The sequence below is a fragment of the Xiphophorus hellerii genome, chromosome 1, assembly GCF_003331165.1.
Source record: "Xiphophorus hellerii strain 12219 chromosome 1, Xiphophorus_hellerii-4.1, whole genome shotgun sequence".
Lineage (NCBI taxonomy): Eukaryota > Metazoa > Chordata > Actinopteri > Cyprinodontiformes > Poeciliidae > Xiphophorus > Xiphophorus hellerii.
The window spans coordinates 15,584,709-15,604,129 of NC_045672.1; the positions used below are offsets into that span (position 1 = coordinate 15,584,709).

General features: G+C 41.8%; 1 protein-coding gene across 3 annotated transcripts in view; it reads left to right on the forward strand.

The window, feature by feature from the left end:
* Positions 1 to 2,208: 2,208 nt before the first annotated feature.
* The window catches only part of l1cama (L1 cell adhesion molecule, paralog a), a 51,609-nt gene continuing 34,396 nt past the window's right edge, over positions 2,209 to 19,421 (forward strand). For all 3 annotated transcript variants that reach the window (XM_032574167.1, XM_032574184.1, XM_032574176.1), the window contains exon 1: positions 2,209 to 2,353. The gene's annotated coding sequence lies outside the window, so the exon portion shown is untranslated. The remainder of the gene's footprint in view (positions 2,354 to 19,421) is intronic.

The following is a 19,421-nucleotide window of genomic DNA, read 5'->3' on the forward strand; positions in this document are numbered from 1 at the left end:
TCTTCCTTCCTGGCAGTCTAGCAGACACAGATTTGACCCTCCATGCCTCAGCCTCCCTTCAGCTATCAACCCTCTGCTGGGAACAGTGGCGGAGGTTCTCACCTGCCTCGCGCCATCCATCATTATTCCCATGCTGTCTGCTGCTGTGGCAGCTTTTGTCCAAATGCCTGGCAGAGCCGTGGACACCGGGGGCAGATGGACCCGCTGGCAGACCTTAGGCTGGGGAAACACAATGGAAAAACAGCAGCAACCCAGCAGGAATGAGACAGGAGCGGGGGGGGGGGGGGGGGGGGATTCAGGACCGGACATGGCTAATGTCCTCATTTCTGAGCTTTATTTTTAGGAAGAGACGTGGACTGTATGTGTGTGACTGGGCTAATTGTCTCTGTTCTTATTTCAGAAGCAAGGACAGAAGTATTCGATGCAAGTGCACCTCTGTGTTTTTGTTGTTGCCGGTCAATTGAACCCTTTGTTATTATGGACTTTTGAAGTTTTAGTCTTTTCATACTTGACATTTTTTACTACAAATGGATCTGCAGGACGTCTCATATTGAACATATGGTGACATTTTGTACCTGCTTTGAAAATGGTTTATTCAAAGCACTTTTCTGTAATCCACTCACAGTCTACAGTAAATAAATGTAATTATATGACTGAAAAAACAGGAGATTGCTCATGCTTAATTTTGATTTGATCAAGAGGGATCGTAGCTCGTTGTATGACTTCCCAAAATGGGAATCTGACCCACAATCAACTGTTCAAGTGTTCATCTCCGTAATTGATCTAAATGTTTATGAAATATATTGGGATTAACCTGCAGACATTTAATGCCAGTTGCTCCCTTTTTTGTCCAGAAAAAGAGAGCAAGACTGAATGAATACAGACTACTGTTTATCACCTTCACTCTTTATTATTTTACAGTTCTAAACTGAATATTGTACATAAAATCACTGGGTTGGATCAGGAAATCTCTGTACAGCTCAACCCAAGTGTCAGAGGGAAGGCGACGACCTGTCTTAACTTTAACAAGGGACTCGGAGAGTTACTCCAAAAAACAAAAAGCCCTCCCGTCTTTTTGATAGCTAAATTTCGCTGTGTTTACTCACGTGCTCAAAGGCTTCAGGCTCGAGCGTTAACGCAGAGAATAAAGCCTGAAGTTGTCACAGGTGTAATCTGAGAACAGTGAGAGGTAAACAGCTCAACCGTCTGCAGGCAACAAATGAAAAATTTCCCGGCTGCTTTGAGTCGAAGAAGTGTGAAATTGAGCGGGGTGGCAATTGTTTAGTGGATTTAAAGGGCTTCTGGAGGAGGGCGGGGGAAGTGGGGACTTCACAAACATCAAGCACCTGTTTATACAGTTTGTTCAAAGGGAATGAAAGAGCATTGAAAATATCAGAAAAGCAGATAAAGCTGCAGGGGGAGCAGAGCCAAACGACGGAAAACATAAATTAGTATTAATCAGGGAGCAGCAGATAAAAGCATGTCAAACAAAAGATCTTTATCAGCGTGTGTGCTGGATTAAAGCCGCCCAATGACATTTAACAACTCTGTTATCTTCTCTCTGGCAACAATGAGGAGCACAGCCAAGAGATCCCTAGACCTCACAGCTCTTTATTACCCAGAAATCTGTGCATCGCCACCATCATCATCCCAACTCAGATAAGGGACAAAACTGATTCCTGACGCATTTTTTAAATTCGTTATATAACATTCAGCACGGCAATGTTTACAGAGCTGAATCTCTGTTGAACGTCGTCATCTAGTGAATTAAAAGTTGGCGTGGAAAAATTTTGAAAAGCAAATATATTTGTGATATGTGAACATGAGCGCCTGAAATGAAGCAGCAGCAGAACAGAGAAGTGTTAAAGGGCCACAGGCAATGTTCTCAGTGTGCATCACCATACCTGCTTGAACCAAAATAAGGGAAGCTGTTGGATGTAATAACCCTGACCGTGTAAAGAGAGATGGGTGCATATGGGACAGGAGGGAGGATGGAAGAGAAGCACAATAAAGGAATGGTCAGAATCCACAGAAACTGAGGTGAAGAGAGAGAGAGAGAGAGGTAGGCAGGGAGGGAACGGAGGAGGAGAAAGGGAGGCAGGCAGGCAAAGAAGAAGGGTGATGTCACCCCTAACAGGCAGCCAATGAGAGTCAGGGAGAGGAGGGAGAGAGCGCGGCCAAAGGAGGGTGTGTTTTTCTATCACTGCAGCATCAGCAGAGAGAGAGAGGGGAGAGTAGAGGGGGCACAATCAATTTCACAGAAAGGAGGAAGAAAAGACACAAGTAGATCAGGAGGAGAGAGAGGAAAAAGGGACGCCAGGAGCTGCCGGCTTGGAGGAGCATCACTCTGGAGGTAAGAGGATCTTCTTCAGACGAGAGGCGGCCGATTGTCATTTAATGGAAACGGAGCGGCGGTGAACTGGGATGATGGGTCTAATTAGGTTGTTAGGTGGAGGCAGCTTGTTGTGGCATCTCACCTTTGCCTCGTCTTCTGTCACTATCCTCCACCTGCTTCATGGAAATCACTAACAGCCTTTTACCTGCAGTTGCAGCAGCAGGACTTTCCCGCCCCCTTTGTAGGGTCAATTACAAGTAAACATTGTAATTTACATTCATTTACTTGAAAGTAATTTTAATTTACTTGTAAAAAAAAAAGCAAAGTGGTAACCGCAACACTGGAAAACAGAGTCATGTAGTCACCTTTTACTTTGTTTTTGCGAAATATTCTATATTGCAGCATTTAAATTTTGCATTGAGTGCATTGCATGCAACAGGGTCCCATTTGACAATAATATTAAATACTTAGCTGGGGAACATTTGTAGCATCTCGATAATGTCTGGCTGCCCATAATTTCTGCTTAAAACCATCTCATGTGCACTTTGTTATCTGATGTGGTGAAAGTTTTGAAAAATGATACACTGAAAACTGTGTTTTTGTATTTTTATCTGTTTTTTTTTTTTTTTTGTTGGTTTGGCTGTGTTGGTATGCATTTACAACAGCATGTGATATGTAAAAAAAACCCCATCATTCTTGGAAAACTGGGAGCAATTCTTACATTCCTAAATTTTCCCTCCTTCATTTTTGCAGTTTTAAATTTCAATCATATCCTCCCCTCCCCCAGCTAATAGCTGCGTGGCTCAATGTTAAGTACAGCACTTGATTGCGATGCGCGTGTGAGGAATTTCATCGATGCAGAGGATGAAACTCTGCTATACGCACGCAGCTGAACAAACTACGTGATCTTCTGCAGAGGATTTGATTGTCAGGGCAGAATTTCTTGAAATGGTGCAAAGAGAAAGAAGTGGAAGAAGAAAAACAACTGCCAAGGAAGCAAGAAAAGATTCAGATATCAACAGGAGAAATAAGAGAGACGTTCAGTCTGAAGGAGCCACAGAAGGAAAAAGGGTGGGGCAGCGCACGCAGCAGACGGTGGAGGTGTTCCACAGAAAAAGGAGGAAGTCACCTGGCTGCGTGCTTCCAGATGCCTGCTGTCATCCGCCTGTTGGATGTCCTTTTAACAATCATATTAAAACGTTTTCTACCAGTTTTGTTAGATCAGAAGCAGTTATTCTATGCATGTGAGTTGGTTGTTATCTCTCCTCTGGTGTTCTGTAGACACATTGAGCACAAACACGTCTGATACTGTGATGATTAAAATCGCTGGCAAACATCATGCCGGTGCATGTTTGAGCTCCCTCTGCGTCTTGGTTGTCCCAGATGAGCCCCCTCGGTGGTTCTGGAGGAAGCAGGAAGGCCCCTTGCACCCAACAATGGCTTGTTGCCATCTGTGCAACATCCATAAACATGCAGCACACAATAGATGAAGATGCAGTCACTGAATGGCGCCTTGCAGTCAACGAGTCAGATTTTATGGATCCTCTCTGTGGAAGCGTTGCCTCCCCTAGAGACCCGCTGCTGGCCACATTATCATACTGTTCAATGCTGAGAGTTTTGTGTGGCAGTGGCGGCTAAATCTGTGGGCAGTCATGGGAGATTCTGGTGCAGCAGAGATTCTGTTGTTAGTCAGTAGCTGGACTTGGAGTCTATGATTACCCCTGCTTCAATTTGGTGCACAAAGTAATCTCCAGACTGACGCCGACTGCCTAATTGAACAGTTCCATCGTAGAGACTGATGATAACCAGGATTTATGTGAGGAGAGAAACAGAGACGCAGCAAAAAACAGACAGAGGAGGACGGTGGAGGAAGCATAAAAAATATGGAGAGCAATGTGGACTTTTGGTGTTTTACGTGCACCAATCAGAAATGTGTGGCTGATCACTGATGTTGATGTTTTGTAAAGCTTTCACCTCACAATACCAATTTAATTGGGTTTAAATTCATTTTTAAGAACTTTATAGTATAATTATCTTCTTACTGTTGACCATTCATTAAGGAATAAATAACAGACCTTTCCATATATGTTGTTGAAAATATCTTTTTCTTTTTTCAACTTTTTGCATACCTTCTTATGATTTTTTATTTTTATTTTATTTTTTGGAACATCTCCAAATAACTGACTGTAGCAACTCCTTACAGTGTCCGCTCTGTGAATTGTGCCTTGCAGCTACTTTTGGTAGCTTAGTGATGATGCCTGCACTTATCAGAAAAAGACCAGAATTTCGAGTTGTGCTGGAAATTGTGCGACTCTAGTCAGCAGATGATTTCTAACTTCATCTAGCTTTGTCCTCCGCAAGTACTGACAGGATCTGGCAGAGTTTTAAAAGAAGCAAGACCTCGAGGAAAACATGCTGTATTAAACTGTTATCTTACCTGAAGGAGACAGGGTCCAAAAGAAGCTGATGTCTGCAGTTTTTTTTCTTTATTCTTAGGTTAGTTTATGTTTTACAAAGGATTACAATTGAAGTGAAGAGAAACCATGAACAATGTTTGGTCAAATCTTTCTATTTTCGCCTCAAGCTGACTGGTTTCTCTGCCGTCTCCTGGTTTCTAAGAGTCCTTCGGCTCTGTGCTGAAGTGCCGAGCTGGCGCTGTGTGGGAGGGAAGGTGCAGCTCCGGGTCAGAGAGGGTCAGCTCTTCTCTGCTGCTCCTGTGCCACCTGTTATAGCCGCAGGACATCTGTGTTGCCATCCTGCTCATCAAACGCATTTACATGAACACACACAAGCTACAGTTGAGGCGCACAGCGTCTGTTGCAAACAAACACTCCGATGCAGGGCACCAAGTTAAACATTCTTTAATGTTTCCTCTCTGCCCTCATTACTTAAGCGTCTGCTGATGATCAAACCACATACTCAGCGGTTTTAGCTTTAAGGACGATAGCTTTAGTTACAAACTCTGAAGGCTCGTAAACTCGTATCTTTCTTTGGGAAGTTGTGCTTGTAGTTCAGCGTTAGGATCCATGTGCACCTGCAGGATGCTGGCAAACTAAAAGCCACTCCCTTTATCACCCTATTCAGGTTGGGGCTTGGCTTTTTGATTTAGATTTGTGCAGATGGGAGTCAGCCCACTGGATGTCAAGCACAGGATCATGTCGACATGCTGTCAGGGTTTGGTGCAGAATACATTGTGGTGATTTAGGGAGCTAAGGGTCAGGTGGATTGACAGGCGAGCTGCGGTAAATGATTAGAGGGAATACAGGAGGAAGGGGAAGGAAGCCAGGAGGAGGGGTGCGACCAAAATCTGCAAAGGTGACACGAGGCAGCAGTAGGAAACCCTGAAGAAAGAAGCAGGCTGTTTTTATTTTATTTTCTTTCTGATTTAATCTTTAAAAAAAAAAAACTGTCCTCTTTCTACAACTTTAGTTATTCTATTTTCATACCCTAAATCACCTCCCTTCTGTTTGTTTTATTTCAAAAGCCGTATCAGCATTTACGCAGTGTCGAAAACATTGAGATCTTAATCAAAATAATGGCTCATGTTAGCCTTCCCAGAAGGAGCGTTGCAGACAAAGAGTCATAAAGACTCATAAATTCAATCCTGTTGAACCTTCGATGGCTCAAACAGAGGCGTCATGTATGAGAATGAATTTAATCTGTCAGAGTGAATTGCCTAATTGTAGCTTTCATAGCGGTGGTACGGAGAGGGTGAGAAGCACAGAATTCCTTTGGGCATCAAGGAAGATATGGGCACTTAAAATGACAAAGCTCCTTGAAACCAGCCAGGAAATTAATTACTGGCAAAGCAATAAGAAACCCCCCAAAACCAAAGCATTCCTGTTGAGCATTCAATAATGCTGAACTTTGTGCTGCCTTAATGCAGAAACTAAGATAACACATGGATTGTGTTGCGATAAGGCAGTTTCCTGAAAATGTGCTGTTGAACTGGGAAAACAAATGCAGCTGCCCGCAACACAACGCGACAGTAAAACTGCGCATCAAACATAAATTATGACAGACAGGAAGCTCCATATGTGTCATTCTGTTTGCCCCTCTGACACCATCCTCATCTTTTTTTTTTTTTTCCTGTCTCTGACAAAATTACGTCTTTGTTTCGGTCACAGAGAAAATTCCCTGCAGTGTCACTGGGTTTGGTCCACAGTCAGCTCCGTCAAAGAGGCTTTATTGTCCACGACGGCGACTATCATTAGACTGAACTGATTCTGTGTCTCCCAAAACGACTGTCTGTTTTTATGAGCTCTTTTGTTGATGGTCAAAGATTTTTTCTTTACATACTTTGTCTGCAAAGGACGAATCACGATCCCTATGAGCCAAAAGATGAATGACATGACTATGCATCAATTAAAGACTTGGGTTAGAGAATTTTATTTATAAAAGATAGCAATCTTGTGGTAGCATTGGTTAAAAATATTAGCTAAATGGCTAATGGTTGGATAGATTTAGGGTTCAGCTGGAGTGTTGAATGCAGTAATGGCATCACAGAGAATCATTAATGTTTCTGTTTCAGCATATAGGCGTTAAAGTCTCCAATAAGTTGGCCAAACCTGAGTCAAATAAAATGTTACTTTACATAAATAAAGCCTTGAACACCAGTAATGGGATTCAAGATCAGCTTAGCGTCTGCTTACAGTTTAAACTTTGTCTGTGAATTGACCCTGACTGAATTTACCAAACGATAAACAAATTTTAAGTGTACAAAATTAACTTACGCTTGAAAATATAATGGGAAAATTGCAGACTTTTTTGAAAATGAAATACCCATAAAAACTTAAATACATTAAAGCCAAGCTTAGGTGGCCTTTACTTTAGCGTCAAGCTAGCAATTAGCAAAAGCCAAAAAAAAGCAAAAGGCAGACAATCATGTTTTTCTGGGATTTTAAATGACTTATTTGCCTTCACACAAAACATGCCCTCCATTCAGGACACTTCATGCCTATTTCCAAATTGGAACATGAAACTATAACTTGTAAGTAAAGTTTAACGAATTTAAACTTGAACAATTAAATCTCTTCCATCAAACAAAAGAAAAGTCAGCATTGTGTCACGAGTTAAATGTGTCTGTTACTCTGCTTGTACTTGCCAACTCTGAGGTTTTACGTGTTTGTTAAAGTTTGAGAATTACTGTATCATCTCATTATTTTAAACCTGGCTCCAAAGCTAATATAAAGCTAAAACATATGGCTAAAACATAATAAATGTATGCAAAAATAATACAAAAATGAACTTGCAGAATAATAAAAAGCAGACATAATTGACTAATCCTATGTGATGTCAGCATCCCCCATTAACTTAAGTGCAACTTATGTCCAATCTAAAACAATAAATATAAAAAGTGCTTTGTTTGTTATCAATGTAAACAGGAAAAAAGTGTCTAAATATTTAACAGTCAATATATATAAAATGCTGATATATCTCAATATGATTCAGTCTAATGCACTTATTAACCGATATCGATATCTTTGACACTACTGCCTATCTAGTGACATTGGGACTCTCTGGGGACTTTATGTGTTATTACTTGTTTCTGATTTTCATTACATTTCACAGGGTGTTTCATTAAAGGGACATTGGTTTACTAATTTATTGATCTGTTGCTAAGAGGCTGGCTGCATTTTTAATGAAACTTGGAGTATACTATATCTCTGTACTGCAGTGCTGGTGCTTTGCTTTATGTTTTACAACACAGCTGAGGTTTAATAAAGGGGGCTTTCGGGGTTTTTTTGCAATTCATTATTTATCTGTAGTGTGTGTTTTTTCTGGTCGGATTCACCCTTTGAAAATATAAATGTTCTTTCGTGCCCTTGGAAAGACTTTCATACTTGCTCACTTTTTTGTGTTGGCCAATGGTTAGATTCAATAAAACACTTTTATTGTTACTCTCTGTAATCCTCCAATAAACCGTAGTGGCTACACATGCAAATGTGTGTGCACTGGAGATATTTTATATTCATTGCTGGACATTTTAATTCAAATGTTGTGAACTATTCTCAAAGCTGTTGAAATTTTTCTTTTTTTTTCCTGAAATTCATTTACATTTTGGCTATGAAGTGGAACAGTCATAATAAATTATTGGCATAATTTTTTATTTTTTTTCATTAATGTTCCCTGAAGGGACAAACTGGCTTGCAATGTTGACTCTGTACTGCAGAGATTTTACTTCCCTAATCAATGTTTTCTTAAAGTTTGGACATTTGACTTTCTAATTGTGAACTAGACTGATGCTGAATGAAAATGAAGCAGCTTGATTAAAGCCTGGCAGTAAAAACAGAACATAGCACTAAAGCTGCTGTTGTGTTTGTCAGTAGTGTAGCACATTCTTCTCTCACATGTAAAAAAAAAAAAAAAACGTCCTCTGAGAGTTATGAATCCACCTAATGGCTCTCTTATTTAGTGTGTTTACACCTAAAGATATTGATTGTGGCTTTGCTTGGCACTTCCCCACTCCAGAACTAGACTTCATTTAAACCAGCCTTAACTGAAACAGATGGGGCTTAATACACAGACACACTCACACTGACTCAGCATCCTCGAGTTGGAGCTGCAAGAAAACAAGCTGTCTGGTAATGTCTCCTTTCTGTGTCTCGGTGCGTTGTTGTGACTGGAGGTTCTTGCAGGCAGTTTTGTATCTGCTGTGTCAGCCATGATATATTCATTAGAGATGGATTACGAAGCGTGGGAATGGATCACGTTTGGAGTGGGTTGTAATCCCCATACACTTGCTTAATTTAATCGCACCTACTGTGCCATCCTATTACACACTACACCCACCGCAGGCGTGCAGGCGCTGGCTGGAGGACAGCAGACTAGGGGGCAGACAAGGTTAAAACGGGGTAACGTGAGGCAAGAGGGCTGGAGACAAAGATGGGGGATGGTGAGAAAAGACGAGCAAAATAGGATTACAAGGTGCAGGAGAATGATCCAAGTGAAGTGGAAGCAAAACATTTAAAAGAGAAAGGAAATATGAGAAGATTAAGAAAAGAGGAAGGTGATCTTCAGAAGCGATATCTGGGAAATGTCTTATTTTAACCCACATCATATCTGTAGAGGATTTGGATGCAGATAGACAGGTGTGAAGCGCTCAGAAGATATGAAGCATGAGATCTAAAGCCATCTCTGCTGCTTATATTTGCAGTCAGCCTTCTTTACTCAGATGCCACTAAAAATATCCAGAGCTTCCAGTTTCCTTCAAAAGTCGCTATTCGGCCTCAAAGGTTTATTAGAGAACTTTTGCTAGCAAACAGGGAATCAAGGAACACCTCCGACAGGTCAAGGAAAATTATTGACTGCATTAAACCAGCAACAGGTTTTAAAACTTTGTTGCAAGCTTTAAAATCTCTACGAGCTGGAGGAGCTGCGTAGAGCCACAGCTCAGGTGGGACCATTTGTCAATGAAACTGTGTGAGTCATGCACTTTACAAGTAAAGAACGGAAAGAAGGAAATCATTGTCTAAGACGAGCTCTAAGAAAGACCTTGCTGCAGATTTCCATAAGTGATGTAGGTTATTGTTTAACAAACTGTTTGGTCTAAAATGCAATTTCCTTCCTATACAATTCATTTGTTGATCTGAAAATCCTGAAATCCTAATAAAATAAGAAAAAAATTAGGGGTGTTAATAGTTTTGCGAGGTTCTGTTAGTTTTGTAAGTCTTGAGCACATTTCATGGAATTTAAAAGTGAATAAAAGGGGTTGCATAATGTTACCTTCACAGTGTTCTTCATAATTACTAAAAGAAGATCTACCATCCCTTGTTTTATTCTAACCAGAGTCACTTTGCCTCCTCCTTCTCTGTACAGAATCATGATGTCTGTGTAGCCGTTCCTGCAAGATTGGTCTGATGTTTTCTTGTTTTTTTTTTTTAATCAGGACCGAGTTGGATTTGTTTGGGTTCGCTCTCTGAATTCATTAGACTTAATCGGCCACGGAGCTGCAAAACAAGCCCAAGCCGCAATAATGAGACAGCGCATCTTGTCTGTTTACGCCAAGACAGATCTGAGACGTTTCTGTGACCACACTTGCAATGGCGAGGTAAATACGTTTGTTGAGTCCTTTTGACATAACGATGTGGCAGGGAGTGCTGAGCAGGCATCTGGGGCGAGGTTTCTTGTCAGTGTGAAGACAGGATGAATGGGGTAATCCCCCTGGGAGAAAACACAGGCGCAACAAGAAGAAAGAAAACTGAGGGGTGCAGATGTCAGAGGGAGGCGGTTTTGTGAAAACAAACCCCAAGGAGTTGAAGGGAAAAAAACAGACCGAGAGGTCCGGACACTGTTAATGAGCTTAATGAGGTAATTATAAACAGAAGGAAAGGCTTAAATCCTCCGGGCCTCGTTCAGGAAGGTGGGGCGGCTGCTGAGAGAATGAATGGACATTTTCTATCAGTAACAATCTTAATAGAAAGCACTAAAGTTTGCTCCTTCTCAGGGCAATAGCCAGGAAGTATTAGTGAAGAGGAGAACAATGTGGTTAGATAAATAGGCGGCTAATAGAGGAATAGGAGGGTAAAGATCCTCTGCTGATGATAACGGCGGTAAGTGCTGAGGCAGATGCATGCCTCCAATAGTTAGTAAAGACTTTATTCTCCATGTATTTATTCATCTTCATCACAATTGTTTTTCTTACGCCCAACATCCCATGTCCCTTTGTATTTTTGTCTAATGTGAGCACTGTTTTGACCAGCCTTGTTATTACCGTGCAGACAAAGAAGCAAACAGTAAGCTATAGTGACAGGGCTTTGAGCTGCGCGTGCTGTTCTCTGTGTTTTGATCCGTCTGTTGTCACAGGTGTCAGAAATGCTGGTTTCACCTCTCCCTGCAGATAAAAGAAAAAATGTCTCTGACTTCCATCCAGGCACCATTCCCCCTTCTTCTGCTTACTTGAGATCAGGTCATGGTGGAGTTAGCAGGCCTGGGCGGGAGGAACCCAACTGTTCGATTCCATAATAAAAAAAATATTTATTCTGGGGATCTTGTGGTCTTCCCAGATCAGAGGGGGGGGGGGGGAATAGTTCCCCCATTAAGGTCTGGGTATATCCTACAGTCTATCACTTGGACTTGCCCTGACACACAAGAGGCATCCTGAAAACATATCCAAACTACTTCGGATTATTCATGCCATCCCTAAACCAGAGCAAAGCCCCCCGACAGAACAAACACCTTTAGAAACTTACATCTGGGATCTTCAGTGATGATCAGTGTTTCATAACCTCGCCATTTACCACAAGTGAGGATTGGAACATGGAGAGATGGACAAATGAAGAGCTTTGGTTGTCACTCAGTTTTTCTTTCTCCCTGACTGGAGCGACGCTTGCAGACTAGACCCCAATCCGTCTGTCCATCTCTCACTCTATCCCAGCTCAGCAAGCAAAACACTAAGGAACTCCTTCGTTTGAGGTAGAGACTGACTAAAGGGGTTTGATTACCTCTAAGATCCTGCTATGTTATCCAGGGTGTAGATCCCTGCCTCTGGGCTCCCATAGGCAATTGGTGTTAGGGGAAGGATGAGAGAGAGATTCTTTTGAAGGAAGACAATGGACACCCTCCTGCATTTGTTTTTGGGCTTGTACCAGCTGGGATGAGTCGCTGAAGTGCTGTTGTGTGTGTCCTATATAGGAAGCAGCAGCATCAGCATGTTTTAAACTCAGCTATCATAGGATGGAGGATGATTTAGATATCTGCCACTGTAGCAGGGGATTAGGTGTGCCAGAATACTGCGTCGGGTTTATTTTCTCCACATAGAGGTGTGTATCTGTGTACATTAAGCTGCTTGTAAGCCTGACTGGGGGAGTATTTTCAAGACATTAACTGCAGTGCATAAGCATCTTGTTTTGTGTGTGAACCGTGGAAGTGGCAGTACGAATTGTCAGAGCTTGTTGGCTCAAACTCTCTAAGAAAATCTCATTTGGTTTTTCAGCCGCAGGCAAAGGTCACCGCGGTGTTCTCTGCTTTGCTGTGGCTCACCTCTCTGCATCTGTTTTTCTTTCCGTCCCCCGCTATAGCGTTGGACACAAAGTCTTTCTGTCATCTGCCAGAACAGAAGAAAAATTTTTGAGTAAGAGATGCGGCTGCAGCTGCTGGGCTGAACTTTCTTTGAAGGATTTTCCCAAGAAATAGCTAAATATTATATAGCCACATAGCTTTAGGGAGATTACCTTCTATTCTCCCTAAAACACAAAATTGTTGCTGGTCATGAATTGAAATAACTGCTCTTAAGCCCAATTTACACAAATACATTTAAGATCTTTCTAATATTTAGAACCATTAGTTAAACTGTTCTAAATATTAGAACAGTTAAACTAACTGGTTGTTTCTTTTTATCTTGTGGTCTTCCCATATCAGAGGGGGTGAATAGTTCCTCCATTAAGGTCTGGTTGGGGGTCGGTCTTTACCCCCAACCTGGAAGGAGTGATCTATCTTTTTCAGGTTGAAAACTGTAACCTCAGTTTTCTCAAAACAACTACCGCAAATTGTTTTGAGATTATTAGGGTATTTTATGCACACTAGAAACAGAAATAGGTATTTAGTTTAAAGAAGACCAGAAGAAATTGTACCTGTGTAAAAAATGTCACATTTTTCAATTAATCAGACAAAAAGTGCTTTTATTTTGAAGAACCAGGATTGTCTTTGTAATGATAAAAACATTTTCAGTGAGAGAATTTTAATAAGGTCGTTTAATGCAAAGCTCTACTGAATAAAAAACACAAACTTTAAAAAATGTTGTCGACACCAAAACCATTACAGTGAAACCATTTGCACTGTGCAGGTGTTACCATGACAACTAGTAATTTGTATACATAACTCAGAAGCAAGTCCTTTCACCTTTAATTACATGGGATAAAAATTGCTCAGGCTGATCAACTTGACTTTGGAAAATTGATTATTCATTTCTAATCTCTGAGCTTTTTTTTGTGTAGATAAAAAACATTTCTAGAATTGATGCTATTTTTAAAGGGAACTTTTAAAAAGGGCAGAAAATATGTTGTTTCAGCCAACAAGACCTAAAAGCCTTGAAAATTAATTTGCATGCATGTGTGGACTGCTACCAAAACTGGCTCTAGCCCAGGGGCCGATATTGTTATTAATCCAGTGTTGCATCTCAGCAAAGCAATATAAATATAGAAGACTGCAGCATCACTTTTTGTACATATTCACAGCCAGACTCTCTCCGGGGGCAGAAAATATAAAGCCTGTCACTTTCTTTAAATATCTGACTGGAGATGATGCACATGCAGACTGGTGCAAACGCAGTTGGGAGGGAACAGGTTGTCTGTTTACCCTCTTTCATATTGCGTCTTGCTGAAAAATTGGAACGCGCTGCGGAAAATGTCATGTCCTTGATCTCTTTGCACCACTACAGAGGGCTGCTGCGTGGATGTAGTTTTAGCAGCCTCGACACATGGGGCGGGGGGATTTACCGAGACAGGGGTCTGGTGCAGAAACGGGGCTGCAGGCCTCTGATAACAGAACAGCGTTTGATGGTGCTCGGCCTTCCTCCGCTGGAAAACACAAGCTGCTCCCGCTCAAATGCATCCCCACCACAGGTCCAATTGGTCATGATTTGATTTAGTTACAGAGCAAAGCTGGTTTCCCGATCATGATGATAACAGATGTGATGGGAGTTAGAGAGCCACTTAGGGTTGAGGGACTGTATCGATGCACTGCCAGCTGGCAAATCTCCCCTTTGATTGGCTTCTCTCTCTCCAAGTTCATAGAGGTTGATGGTAGAGTTTGATAGAATGCTACCTGTAATTAAATTGAGTATTATCTTGGCTGTACGTAGGGTGCAAGGTTTTATTAAGCAAAATCTTGCAGGTGGAGAGAGAAAAGGAGTATAGTGCGGGGGGGGGGAAGTGGTGCTCCATACTAATAGCAAAAGGCAATCAGCAGGGAGCAAAGAACAGAGGAGGAGTGAAATGACAGACAGGAGTGCAAATGAAAGATAGAAGCTTCTCAAGGATGACAGTCAGGAAGGAGAAACTCTTTCAGCCGTATGTAGACATAAGAAGAAAAAGCGAGAGATGGGGAGTGAGGAGGAGATGGAGACGCAGGAGACAGGAGATGAAGTAAGAGAGAGTCGACGTATGACAGAGCGAGGGATGGAGATGGAGGGGAGGAGGAGGTGAACATGTGGAATGGGGAGAGGCAGGGAGAGAAATATTTGCCGTGTGTGGTAGAGCTGGAGTCAGGAGGTTGTCATGGTGATTGGGAGGTGAGAAAAGAGAAGGGATATGCGGGAATCGACACACACATGGACTGACACATGCTACCACCAACAAAATGAGTAATGCATAACAATACTAACCCGTCACACTTCGAGTAAACACTCTCACACAAACACGCCGGCTGTGTGTGCTGGTTAAATTGAAGCCCAGGAGCCACATCACCATGCAAACTCCGTTTCCCCACATCTCCCGGCTGGCTTTCATCCTCTGTCGGCCACATTTGAATGGGAGGCAAATCTTCTTAAACTGACTCCTCTGACTTGATGATTAACCCAAAACAGCAGTCTGCAGCTGCATGTACTTCTTTCTGAGGGAGCGTACTGGTGAGTGTTTACAAATCTGAAATTTGGATTTGTGCGGCAAGCTGTGGAGGAAGACTGCTTTTCATACATGATTTGATTTACTGTATATTTTAATGGCATTCATCCATTGCCTTACTCTTATCCAGGATTGGGCTAAACAAGTAATGGCCCAGGAGAGAGACCTAGGCATCCCTCTCTCTGGGTCTCCATCTCATTCTGGGAGATCTCATTGGGCAATAAGAGAAATATCATTGCTTCACTGGGTTCTGGATCTGCCTTGGGATCTCCTTTCATTGAGAGGGACTTGAAAGAACAAGGTCATGGATTCACCTTCAAATGGAGAGTCTTTCTGGTCAGATGGTCCCCTTTTTTGATGGGTAGGAGGAGTGACTCTCCATAAAGCTCTGCCTGGATGATAGTCTACTTACCTTATCTCATAGGGTGAGCCCAACAATCAGACAAGGGAAGCTTGCTTCAGCTGCTTGTATCTGTGAATCCATGATCTTATTCTTTTGGTCATGGTCCTCATCTCTTGGCCCTAGGTGTGGGTTAACCCAGAGATGATCAAGAGCTTTGCTTTTGGCTCAGCTCTTTTCATTACAGCAGAACACAGCAATGCCCCTTTTACTACAGACAAAGCCCTCTTCTGCCAAACCATTTCCTGCTCCATTCTACCATCGCTAGTAAACAGGACACCAAGATACTTGAACTTTTTACGAAAGGCAAAGACCAACCCCCAACCAGGTTGAAAACTGTAACCTGAGTGGACTTTCATCCAGGCCTCTTCCCACTAGGAGCATGCTGAAGGTCATGACCTGCAGTTACCAAGAGAACCACATCATGAGGTTGCCGAACATAATGTCTGAGATCCAGTGCATAAATACATACGTTGTGCTAAGAATGCAGATGCAGCTATTACTATGGGACAGGCCCTAAAATGTTCAAGTAAACTCTCCCAAGGAAGATGAAAGTGTTATCCTTAGCTAACTGATACCAACTCTATGGTCAGTTTCTGAAGGTACTTGGACCATAGCCAAATATTTTCATAACATATCATATATGAATACATATATGATACATCATATATATGCCTCTCCATAGGGATTGTACCAATCTTTATTCAGACAATATCAAGACCTGTTGTCCATAACCTTCATTGGACAAATATTGTCCAAGGTTGAGGGTGTCCAAGCAGTTTCCTTTCTGTTTCAAAATGTTTCTGTACAGAAATTAAGAAAACAGATGCAGACATTTTGAGATGAAAAAGATTTTTACAGTTTAGGCGAAAAAACAGCCTCCCCCCACTGTAACCTTTAAATAAGGTGCATAATAACCTTTATTTAAAGGCTGCTATACACAGAACCTGCCCCACCAAAGACCTTCAAATGTTAAATGTTAACACAAAGTCAGGTTTGCGCAAACCATCAGAAATTTGGCAAATTCATTTGGAAATGTGGGAAATTGACATTTCATTGCAGCGTGAGAAGACAGAGAAGGGCACAAAGAAGAGCCGAATGCAAACACAGCAGGAAGAAAAAGATTTCCATTCATTACAGAAAAATCAATGCAACAGTTAATTCAGATTGTCAACACTTGCATTGAAAGTGGGGGGAGCTGGAGCCCAGTCGTTGTTGCTAAGGCAATAGACTGCTATGCACTTGATAAGTCTCATTTAAACATATCCACAAAACAATAATCATATCTTGATTGTCTGTTTTTTTTAACCCAGTAAAGTTCACCTGCACACCTTTTTTAGTTGATGGTAAAAATAAAATAGCCAGAGAAGTGCTATTATAGCAGCTTGAGCCGTAAGACCTTAAAACCAGTGATATCTGCCTTACTTAGAGTAAATCAGTTTATTATTGCTTAATCTTATAATCATTACAGTTTGGCTGTTTGGCACTGGCTTACAAATAAAGCTGCTAATTTTCTTTGTTTGGCTTGAGTGAAAGCATCTCAGCATGTTTGTTTAATTTTGTGATATCATGTGTGACTCCTCCATGTCTGTACAAGCCCAGTCAAGTGAGATCACCCACACGTGCACGCACACACACACAAAATCTGTCCACTACCAGGGCCGTTAAGCCACTGCAGTCCTCCCATGCAAATGTTTCACCAAAGAATTGATTGACCTTGCTCTTTCAGCAGCTTATTTCCCTGAAGTGGAGGAAAAGATGGGATTACATTCAACCAAAGACAACTTTTACCAAAACCTGCTCTTAAACTGTATTCAGTAGAGGTTTATTATTATTATTATTATTATTATTATTATTATTCAAACAAGCATCTGCATGATTATGAACCAGTTAGAGTTGGGAGGATTTCATATTTTGTAAGTTTCTCTTTGCCCTTATTTTATCCCATATTTAGAAAAGCCCCGATAAGAAATGTCTACGTAATTTCTGACCCCTGGGTTTGTAAAGCTTAAATCCATTTATACAGATTTTGGCCAATTCTGATATTCCTTTAAGAACTAAAATTAACAGCATTCAACAGCAGCACCCACTGTGGGTAAATGTCCTTACAAATGTGGCAATATATATATATATATTTTTGGGAAATATAAAAGCCTTTAGTGTCAAGAAACATTGTTACGACAAAATAATTTCTGTGTGCTGAGATCCATAATTATTTTTTAGATCCATCTGGTGAGTCTCACTCTGGAAAAGCAACTCTTTACAAACTTAGCAACTTCTTCTATAGTTGTTTTAAACTTTCTAAGAGTCTGAAGTGAAAGTAAATATGGCTTAAGACAACATTAGTCGTCTTGTCTTAAGCCTGAATGAGGGGCAGACATATTCCAACATGCTGAAAAAGTACATTTTTGATTTAAACAGCTTTTAAGGTCTATTCTGGTTGATGGCTTAATTTTCAGCACCACAACAATATTACCAATAGCTAATTTTATGCCTGGCTCCCTCAGTAAAGATTTCCAAACTAAAAAGAGTTGTAAGTGTTTTGAGTTTCTGCTCATTCTGATCACCAGCAGGTTTTTCAGTACTTCTCCACCCCACGACATGCTCATCAACATACATGAAACATACTGGACTGCAGCAGATAGACATTCTTTTGATTGTTTCATCCTTACAGCTGCAGTTCTTCTTTAAGACAAATAATCTCAGTTGTCTATTTGTTGCTTTGGAGACCAAAGGTTACACCCACCGCCTGCCCCTCCCTTCAGGTGGTGGCGTGCCTGTTTTCCCTACGGAGATGGCCACGTTTCCAGGCGTGTCACATGAGCGGCTGGCAGCTGTGTCCTGCAGCACTATATAGGCCACTTATCATCTGACCCCAGGGACCGCTCCCTCCTTTTCTCCCTGTCTGAAGGACTGCCGGCACCGCCCCGCCTCAGACGTTGCTACCTGCAGCATGCAGCGTTAGCTTCCCACCCCCCCACTATGCTTCACTTGATGGGACCCAAGCAAGGACACAAATGCGCACACGTGCTCCCTTGCATACTTGAAGCTGATCCAACAGCAGAGTTCCTCTTATATGCACAGCTGACTTGAATAATAATGATCTGTAGGGTTGTGAAATCACCATCTTTGTGTAAATTCTGGTGATGTTTTCTGGTGTGAAAAAGCATCCATCTCAGTGGCCCTTTCTCTCCCCCCCGGTTCTGTTTGTGTTGATGCAGCTGATTTGTCATCTCCAGCTGTGTTAAGCTGCTGCATCTCGTTTCAGGGCAAACTCTGGCAGACACTACACTGATGTCGACTTCATTTTCCCTTTTTTTTTTTTTTTTTTTTTACTGGGTCGCCCGGCTCCGCTTTGATCCCCAAAGGCTTTACTAGTTCACACATTTAAAATCTCCTTTTTCCATCCGACTGATCTCCTTTTAATTTTTCTTTTCCTCTCTGGGGAGCAAATATCTGCGCACAAACATGTTCACTGAAGTGTCTTCACTTAGCACGTTGTCTCAAAGGCAGATGAAGTAAAAAAAAAAATAAAAGCAGCTCTGGTGAAGGTCAAAATGTGCGTCAACATGAGGAGGAATACAAGGAAGGAGCTGTTTGTTTCAGAGGAAAGGCAGAAAAGAGGAGAGGCTGACTGTGAGATAAAGAAGGAGAAAAGGGGTTGGCTGCGAGACGGAGAGCAGAGGATTAAAGGAAGCAGGGAGGGGGAAGAGAAGGTCACTTCTAATAGCTTCTTCCACGTAATTTCATAACGTCATGATTGTCTCTCTTTGGTTGAGCTAACACCATTAGCTACCTGCTGTATGGACACTAAACCATTCTGCCACAGTCAGTATCTCGCAAGTTACACACTGCAGGACTGCGTGGAGTGTCTGCCTCCAAGACTGCAGCGTGTGCTTTACAGTTCAGTCACTTCTTTGGTAGTAAGTGGGACCCTTGAGTGTCTCATCTGTCTTTGAGAGATGAGTAGCATGAGGATGTGGGGGTTTTGTATGCATCACATTTTTTATGTTCTACATGACACTCAGGGTGTGCATGTAATTAGGGTATTTTGTGCTGCAGGCACAGAATCTGACGGATGCTGCTACTAATGAAGCAAATGACACCTACAAGCAAGAGCGGCACA